This window comes from Schistocerca americana, chromosome X (genome assembly GCF_021461395.2).
Source record: "Schistocerca americana isolate TAMUIC-IGC-003095 chromosome X, iqSchAmer2.1, whole genome shotgun sequence".
Taxonomy (NCBI): Eukaryota; Metazoa; Arthropoda; class Insecta; order Orthoptera; family Acrididae; genus Schistocerca; species Schistocerca americana.
The window spans coordinates 153,506,350-153,516,614 of record NC_060130.1 but is presented as its reverse complement, the minus strand read 5'-3'; positions in this window follow the sequence as shown (position 1 = coordinate 153,516,614).

The following is a 10,265-nucleotide window of genomic DNA, read 5'->3' as shown; positions in this document are numbered from 1 at the left end:
TTTATTAACAATAATTGATGTTTTTTTTCAAAATATGCATTTGCTGTTCCTATTAAAGATAAAACAGCTAAAAATAAAGTTGATGCTTTTCAAAAAATTTTCGTAGTTAGACGCCGAAATAATTTACAAACAGGTAATGGTAAAGAATTCTATAACAAAGATTTTCGAGAATTGATGAACAAATCCAGCATTAATCATTATTCAACTTTTTCAGAAGTAAAAGCATCTTTTGTTGAAGGATTTAACAGAACACGTAAAGAAAAATGTGGAAGAAATTTGCTCTTCAAGGAAGTTACAAATGGATCGATCTAATTTCGAAATTAATGGCGAATACAATAATACAGTTCATCGAACTATAAAAATGAAACTAATAGAAGTTAATGAAAAGAACTGTAAGATAGACGTCATTGAGGCTAACATTAAGGCTAAATTTAGAAAAGGAGATTAGAATTAGTAAACTTAAAAATCTTTTTGAAAAAGGTTATACAGCTAATTGGTCAACAGAAATATTCGAAATTGAAGTTGTTAATCATTCTAATCCAATAATGTATAAATTGAAAGATATCGAAGGTAATTTTTATGAACAAGAGCTATAGGAAACGAAATATCCAGCTGTATACTTAGTTGAAAAAGTTTTGAGAAGGAAAGGAGATAAAGTTTATGTTAAATGGTTAGGTTTCGATAATTCACACAACAGTTGGGCAAATAAAGATAAAGTAATAGTCAGTTGACCACAAATCTATTAAAAAAATTTTCTATATAAATGTACCAAATAGTTCCAATGAAGAAGGTGACACTTTCATTCTTTCTATCTGCATGTAATTGTGATGATGATGAAGAAGATATAATTTCTACATTCCTAAATCAATTAACTGATGAAAGTGTGAATTATTTATATGATCTCAATGTACAGGGCTATTACAAATGATTGAAGTGATTTCATAAATTCACTGTAGCTCCATTCATTGACATATGGTCACAACACACTACAGATACGTAGAAAAACTCATAAAGTTTTGTTCGGCTGAAGCCGCACTTCAGGTTTCTGCTGCCAGAGCGCTCGAGAGCGCAGTGAGACAAAATGGCGACAGGAGCCGAGATAGCGTATGTCGTGCTTGAAATGCACTCACATCAGTCAGTCATAACAGTGCAACGACATTTCAGGACGAAGTTCAACAAAGATCCACCAACTGCTAACTCCATTCGGCGATGGTATGCGCAGTTTAAAGCTTCTGGATGCCTCTGTAAAAGGAAATCAACGGGTCGGCCTGCAGTGAGCGAAGAAATGGTTGAACGCGTGCGGGCAAGTTTCGCGCGTAGCTCGCGGAAGTAGACGAATAAAGCAAGCAGGGAGCTAAACGTACCACAGCCGACGGTTTGGAAAATCCTACGGAAAAGGCTAAAGCAGAAGCCTTACCGTTTACAATTGCTACAAGCCCTGACACCCGATGACAAAGTCAAACGCTTTGAATTTTCGCCGCGGTTGCAACAGCTCATGGAAGAGGATGCGTTCAGTGCGAAACTTGTTTTCAGTGATGAAGCAACATTTTTTCTTAATGGTGAAGTGAACAGACACAGTGTGCGAATCTGGGCGGTAGAGAATCCTCACGCATTCGTGCAGCAAATTCGCAATTCACCAAAAGTTAACGTGTTTTGTGCAATCTCACGGTTTAAAGTTTACGGTCCCTTTTTCTTCTGCGAAAAAAACGTTACAGGACACGTGTATCTGGACATGCTGGAAAATTGGCTCATGCCACAACTGGAGACCGACAGCGCCGACTTCATCTTTCAACAGGATGGTACTCCACCGCACTTCCATCATGATGTTCGGCATTTCTTAAACAGGAGTTTGGAAAACCGATGGATCGGTCGTGGTGGAGATCATGATCACCAATTCATGTCATGGCCTCCACGCTCTCCCGACTTAACCCCATGCGATTTCCATCTGTGGGGTTATGTGAAAGATTCAGTGTTTAAACCTCCTCTACCAAGAAACGTGCCAGAACTGCGAGCTCGCATCAACGATGCTTTCGAACTCATTGTTGGGGACATGCTGCGCCGAGTGTGGGAGGAACTTGATTATCAGCTTGATGTCTGCCGAATCACTAAAAGGGCACATATCGAACAGTTGTGAATGCCTAAAAAAAAGTTTTTGTATGTGTGTGCAAAGCATTGTGAAAATATCTCAAATAATAAAGTTATTGTAGAGCTGTGAAATCGCTTCAATCATTTGTAATAACCCTGTAGATGGAATTCGTATTGTTTATGAATACTTTTAAAAACAGCACCGACTTAGATTAATTTAATTTGATGAAGAAGATTCATTACAACATTAATCAATTCTTCTTGTGTATAGTTATCCCAAGTGTTAAAATAATTTCGATAGCAAACCATTCTCAAATTTTCTTTCATTCGTTGATATAAATTTATTGAATTTGGCTCATAATCAATTTTTAAAATTTGTGCACTGGTTTGGTGCATATTGCTGTTTGTATCCATTTGTCTTTGTACTTTTTTAATTGTGCTCAGATGACATAGTATTCATAATTAAAATTATATAATCTTAAAACAACAAAACCTGGTCTTATATATTCATTGTTTGTTTGAGGAACAACATGTGGTAATAGAGTATCTACTTATCTGTTTCTTTTGTTTATCACGCCAAAAGCCATATTAACTGTTTCCCTCAAATTTTCGATTTGTTTTTTATCCAATTCATCTATTTGATGTAAATATTTTATTTGGTATTTATAAGCATCAATCATCTTATAATCACCATGTTCGTGAATTGCTGGTAAAACTTCATGTGTAACCCATTTTCTGAATGCTTTTGCTTCTTCTTTTTTTGATTTTAATATTAGGCAATATAATCCTGATTCATTTATAAATGTAATTTTTATATCAATATTTCATATGCCTTGTTTTATGGCATCAGTAAAATCTTTAAATCTTTGTTCATCTTCATCATCCACATGTTTTTTAATAGCATCCCAAGATTTTTTATAGCCTCATATTTCAGCAACATCTTTAGGTTTAAACTACGGATTATTGTTTTCATCAATAATTACTAAAATATTATGGTTGTTATAAGCGAGCTTCTTCCAAAGGTGAACTAAGTCTTTGCTCACAAAGACGATCAATAAGTACCTCCATTTATATAGAATTAAAATGCATTAGTAAATTAAAACTCTACAGTATGCACAGTTAAAATTTCATTATAAATATTTTTCCTCTCCTCATATACTTCATCAACAATATTCTTGGACTCTTGGATTGTTACATAATTTCTCAACGAAGTAAGATAGAATGTTGAAGTGTATATTACATATTTCTCTTCTTTCATCTACTCTCTGTACACCAAATATTAAGCATTTTCTCTGTTAATTTGTAATCAGTACATTTATACTTTCTAGCATAAAATATTTTATCGTCTTTAGGTCTTCCGCTATTATAGCTTGATTAATCTTTTTGAAAGATGATTCTCAGATAATACGCCACCAACTTTAAAACAATTTTTCTTGGCGTACTGCTCAGATGTGGCAATGCATATAATTTGTTCTTTCTTCATCTCCATGACATCAGATATTACTTCTTTTACTTGTAGACATTCTTTTTCCTTTTCTTTTAATTCTGTTGCTTGTTGTTCGATACTTTTTTGAGACTGGATGGCTTTATATTCTTTTACATAGTCAGCATAACCACGAAATATTCGTTCAAGAGTAATATAGTAATCTTTAATTTGATTAGCTACTTTAGTTCTCAAACTCATTACAAGTTTTTAAAGTTTCTAACTGACAGTAAAATCCATGTTTTTTGCACTAAATTATGAAGAGCAAATATTTTTGATTCATTTTGAATGTGTTCATAGTCCAGCTTTATTGGATCATCATTTTTATTTCTTTGCATTTGAGATTATAATTTTTCAAAGACTTAAGAAAATCTCCTTTTATCCGTTTAGTATTTTCAGGGTAGATGCTCGGCAACCCTGCAATACCATAATGAACAAAGTATAAAATGTTGTTTGTTATCAAAACATCTTGTTTACTAAAAAAAGGAATCCAAATGTCGTTGAACCAACTTCCTAAATTTAATTCATACTTCCTTTCTTGAAGAAATTTCAAAATATTAGCATAGATGATTCTGAACTAGCGACAACTGCCATTTATATAGAATGAAAATACATTAGTAAATTAAAATTTATCTTTACCTCTTAAGGTGAACAAATCATTCACCTTTAAATTTTACTATCAGCAGGCATCATGCTATGTTAATTATTCAGACATCTGCAATTCCTTTAGAAGTGTGTCATTGAAGATAATAATTTCCTTTTCGTGAAATGTGTATTGTACTAAAAACTCATTAATGAAATAAAAAACACACAGTAGAAATACTAGTGATAGAAGGAAAATTAAGAGTGTGAATACTTTATCTATACAGTTATCAAACCCACAACAACATGAAAGAGGATTTATTTATTAAGGAATAATTTTAATTATTAATGAAAATTTTATTTCAATAAATTGAAGCACACACAAAGTGTAAAATATGCGAGACAGAGAAGAAATTGATAAATTTTATTCACACAAATACTCAAAGGATAAGCTTTCATATATGTGTAAAGAATGTCATAAAATGTTTAAATACATGCATATAGCAACAAAAAAGAATGTTTTGAACAGTTTTTATCTATTTACAAGAGTCCTTTGGCAATATTTAAGGACATGAAAGATTTTCTTTCTTTCTACAAACAACAACAACAGCAGTTAAAATTTTTTAAAAATTGCATTTGGTGTCAAGAAATTAAAGATCTTGGCTGTTTTTACTCAAGTCTTACATCTAGGGATAAACTTGCAAGTAGATGTAAGATTTGTCAACAAGAATATAAACAAAAAAGAAAAGTAGTGTGTGAGTGTGGAAAGGAAATAGTTAAAAGCGATCTCAAAAAACATTTACAGACAAATAGACACATTAAAAATGAAAATTCTCATTTTTATATGCTAATGTTTTTTATTCCTTAATAAATGGAACCCTCTCTGAGAGATTTTACCATCCCTTAATTTCGTGATTATTGCAGAAGGACTAATAATTTATGAGAATATAATGCACTTAGAAAGGATGAGCTTGTCAACATAATTATTTCAAATAATTTGTCTCTTCCCAGAAGAACTCTTGTAAAATTGAAAGTAAGTGAACTTAAAGCTAGAGCTAAAAATTGTGCTATTAAAGGACACAGTACATTAACGAAATCAGCGTTAATTAATGCCATTGTATTACAAGAGTTGAAAATTTCATCCAAATGTATTTGAAAAAACTAGATTAAAACCAAAGAGTGACCAATTATAAAAGTACAATGATTTTGTAGGCTCTGGCTCACTAGCTCAATTTTATAAAAAAACTTAACATAGGTTTTTTATATTAACATATGTTAACATACCTTTTTTATGTTTATTTTATGTTTATGTTAACTTATGTCAATATACGTTTTAATCTTTATTTTTATGTTTATGTTATACTTTAGCTTAACACCCAAAATTAGTTTAAAGTTTGTTTAACATTTGGTTGTTTTACTATCATTTCGAATTTAATTGATCTTTGTTCTGAGATTAATTAATTTATCTTAGTGTAAAGTTTAATTAATTTATCTTAGTGTAAAGTTTAATTAATATATTTTTGTTCCAAGTTTAATTAATTTATTCAGAAGATAAAGCAAATTTTGTTTTAGGACTACCTAAACTATAGTAAAATAAACAAAAATTTTGTAGCACTAAAGCAGTGCTACATAAAAATATTGTAAAATATATAAAACTTTAAAACCTTCTTCTGTAAATTCATCCATCATTGTGTGCTTTTACAACTTCCTTATATGGAAAATCGTCTTTACAATATTTATCACTATCTTCTTCTTCGCTTTCTTCGTTAGAATCCAAATTGTTTCTTCCAAATAACATTTGTTAATTGCTTTAAGAACCTTGTTTATATATTTTTGCATACTTCGTTTATTTAAATCTTTTAATTCTACAAAAGCATTTTTTTGTTTGTCGTAAACTGTATTTTTTACACAACCATTTTTAAGTAAAACTAAATATAAACTTTCTATTTGGTATTCTTCATCCAACAAACTATTTAATATTTCTCTTGTATCTTGGTAATGCATTTCATTCTTAAAAAATAAAAGTATAATTATAGAATTTCTGTCTTCTTCCATTTACTATTATAGATTTTAAATAAGTTGGAGAATGATTGATTTTAAAATTAAAAAGTATAAACCAGATTCATTAATGACTATAGTGTTTTTGCATTGCAATTTAAAACATCCAAATTGCATTGGTTTAAATTTTCTAATAATTTTTTATCATCTGTAACTACATTCTTTCTAATTTTATATGTTTATATAACTAAGGGAATTAATTATTGCTAAAGATGTATTTGTTTACATAACTAAGAAAACACATTGAATTGTTTACAAATATAGTTCTTTTTTCATTATAAGTTAGAACTGGCAGTTTACCAGGTTTAGATAAATATAGATTAAACAACAAACGCAAGTATTTCTTTACTCTTCGTTGGTGTTGTTTTAATTTTATGTAGTTTAACTTTAATCTTGTAATTTAGGTCGATATTTTTGTTTTCATTTTTAATTTTTTCTTCCAACCAATAACAATCTGGTATATTTCTGTATTTAATTTATTCTTGTTGTATACAATTATCTTTTTGTTTTACATAACTAAAGAAACAGATGTATTTGTTTATATAACTAAGTAAATTAATTACTTATTTATATAATTAAGAAAACAGATGTATTTGTTTACATAATTAAGGAAACAGATGAATTTATTTACAAATATAGTGCTTTTTTCATTGCATTTTAAAAATATTTAAATTCAACAGGTTTAAGTATTCTAACAATTTTTATCATCTTCATCAATATGTTTAAAAGCTTTATGTGTTTGATTATACTCTAAAATCTCAACAACAAATTTCTTAAAATTTTCATTTAAATATCTTCACAATGGATTTGTTCATTTTCTGTTAGACAACTGGGATTTATACCACAACAAAAACCTAGATTTGGGTAATCTATTTTAGTTTTTTTATTTTCTGACCTTAATTTTCTACAATTTCTACAAATTGATTGTATCTTTCTACGATTTCTTGCAAAACAATCTAAACGTTTTTTAATATTACATAAATTGCATATTTTTAAACTGTTGTTGTCCATAAAATTTTGTACATTTTGTTCTTTGTTGTCCATGCAATTATGTTCATTTTGTTCTTTGTTGTCCATACAATTTTGTACATTTTGTTCTTTGTTGTCCATACTATTTTGTTCATTTTGTTGTTTTCTGTCCTGCATTTCTTCCATGCTGCATATTAGACATATTAATAGATTATCTCCTAATACGATAATTATTTAAACATTTTTTACAAATTGATCGAGGTTTACATAATTTTTTTCCATGTTCTGTTATACTTTTTACTGTTTCACATTTAGTATGTTTTTTTTACATCAATTGTACTGTTCAATGGTTTAACGTTATTAATTTTATTGTTTGAATAATATCTATTGAGTTGATCATTATTTATCAAATCGATCTTGGTTTATCTAACTTTGTTCCATATTCTGTAATGCCTTAACCAAACAGCATTTAGCACATTTCTTTTGCTCTATGTTCCCCATTTAATGCATATAAAAATAATAGTACTGTTCACTTTTTGTTGTCAATTCAATTTTTAAAATAATTTACATTTTTTTACTAATACTTTCTAATCTATCTACTTACCTCAACAATGTAAGCTTTTTAATATAATTTACCTTTGTTGACTAATTCATTTTAATTAATTGTTACTTTTAAATGTGGTAAAACTATAAACAAATCTTCCTTCAAAACACATTTACAAACAAAAACTCATATTAATCTTGTGGGTGCCTATAGAAGTTTTTGACAAAATTCAAAAATACGACAATTTTTAGGGCTATGAGAAAGTGATCTTATGAACTTATTCTTTAATATAATTTTAAAAACCACGTTTTTTACAGAAGTTAAAAATACTACAACTTTTGAGGCTAAGAAATAGTTATAAAATTGATTTTCTAAAAAATTGTTTTGAAAATAATTTTAAAAAACATGTTTTTCACAGAAGTAAAAAATAGGAGAATTTTTGGGACTAAGAAAATTATGTAAAAAATGCATTTTTAATTGTTTTTTAAAAATAATAGTTAATTACGTAATTTATTTAATTACATTACATTCACCTATGGGAATTGTATGTAAAATAAATAATTTTTTGTTATAATTTTTACTATATTATATTATATTATTATTAGGTAAAAATAATATAGTAGGTTCTGGGGGAATAGGACAATTTTATAAAAAATAGGAAAATCGTGAGTGATGCAGTCATGAGAGATTTTTTTTTTTTATAAAATTGTCCTAGTGTCCCAGAACCTACAAAATGATTCTACTTATAAATTACTACTACTAATTTGATGATGATATAATTGAAAAGACTCATCCACCGAGAGTGGAAAAAATAGTAAGGTTAGATCAAATTTACTCATTTAGGAGTAAAATATTGCATAAAGAAATGGAAGCTGAGCCATCTGAAAAGCTTTTATTTGAGATTAAAGAAATTAGATCTACATTTAATGAAAAATTTAAAGGGTGGTCTCTTGACTATAAAGTTGTCTTTAATGATGCTAACATTGATAAACTCGATACTGTTAATGAGAAAACCGATTTTATATATATATATATATATATATATATATATATATATACATAACAACACGGATGCGCACAGATATAAGATAGATAGAAAAGTGTGCATATTATGCCAAAGTCCAGAACATGAAAGTGAAGAAAATAATGAAGAATCTTTCAACAATCACCAGCAAGTTTGTGATACAGGTTACAAGTGTGCAGGATGTAAAAAGATTTGTTTAAGATCTAAAGACCATAAATGTTTCTTTGAACTTTGTAGAAATTGTAAACAAGTAGTGGAAATTGGAAATCATAAATGTTATATGCAACCTGTACTGGAAAAGGTGGTATCTGTGAAAGAAAATTTGGTGTTGAATTTATAGTGAGAGGTTGCCCAAATTGTAATACAGTAGGTTGTTATGTTAATGGAGAACTCAAAGATGTTTATATTTACCAGTGTTTAGGGTGTAATAAAATAGTTGATGGTAAACAAATTAAATGTTGTAAGAAAGGATTACCAAAGAAAGTGAATTGTACCTATACTGAAAGATTCATGTGGTTTGATTATGAAGCAACTCAAGAAAATTGAACAGACATTCCAAATCTTATAGTTATCCGCAATTTTGAAGGTGATACTGTCTATAAATTTAAGACAAATGATGAATTCTGTAAGTGGATGATATCTGAAAGGAGCAGTTATCACACATTCATAGTTCACTATGCAAAAGGTTACAATTCTCAATTCATTTTGAAGTACTGTGTTGAAAATACAATAAGGCCATATACCGTCTATATAGGAACTAAACTGATTTTGTTTGAGATCAAACAGTTGAGCATAAAAATTATAGATAGCATTAATTTTGTACAAGGTCCAATTAGTAGTTTACCAAAAACTATTGATTTCAAAGAACAGAAGAAAGGTTACTTCCCACATTTATTCAATACGCCAGAAAATGAAAATTATGTAGGACCTGCTCCTGATACTGAATATTACTATGTTGACAATATGAAGCCGAAAGATAGAGAAACATTTCTTAAATGGCACAGCTCCAGAGTACTGTAATTCTGATATAGATATATTAAGAAGAGGTTGGTTGGAATTAAGAAAACAATTTCTGGAAATTGCTAACATTGATCCATTCTGTTGTTTAACTACTGCTGGCGTTTGTATGGTAATTTACAGATCTAAATAGTGACTCAAAAATGCAATTGCAGTATTGTATAATGAACAGAAAGAGAATTATAGTAAACAATCGATAGCTTGGTTGGATAGTTTATATAACACCAACATTCAACATGCTCTTAATGGTGGAGAAGTATGAGTTGCACGAGCAAAAGTAGATGGATTTGATAAAGAAACTAATACTGTTTATCAATACCAAGGTTGTTATAGGCATGGATGTAAAGATGTTTCAAAAGTGAAACTATTAACAACAAAAATAAGAAAACGATGAATGATCTTTATGAAATGCTGGATACAATTTAGTGGAGATGTGGGAGTGTGATTGCCTGAACTCAGCAGAGTATAAAACACTTAAGAAATTAAAGCAGTTACCAGTAGTT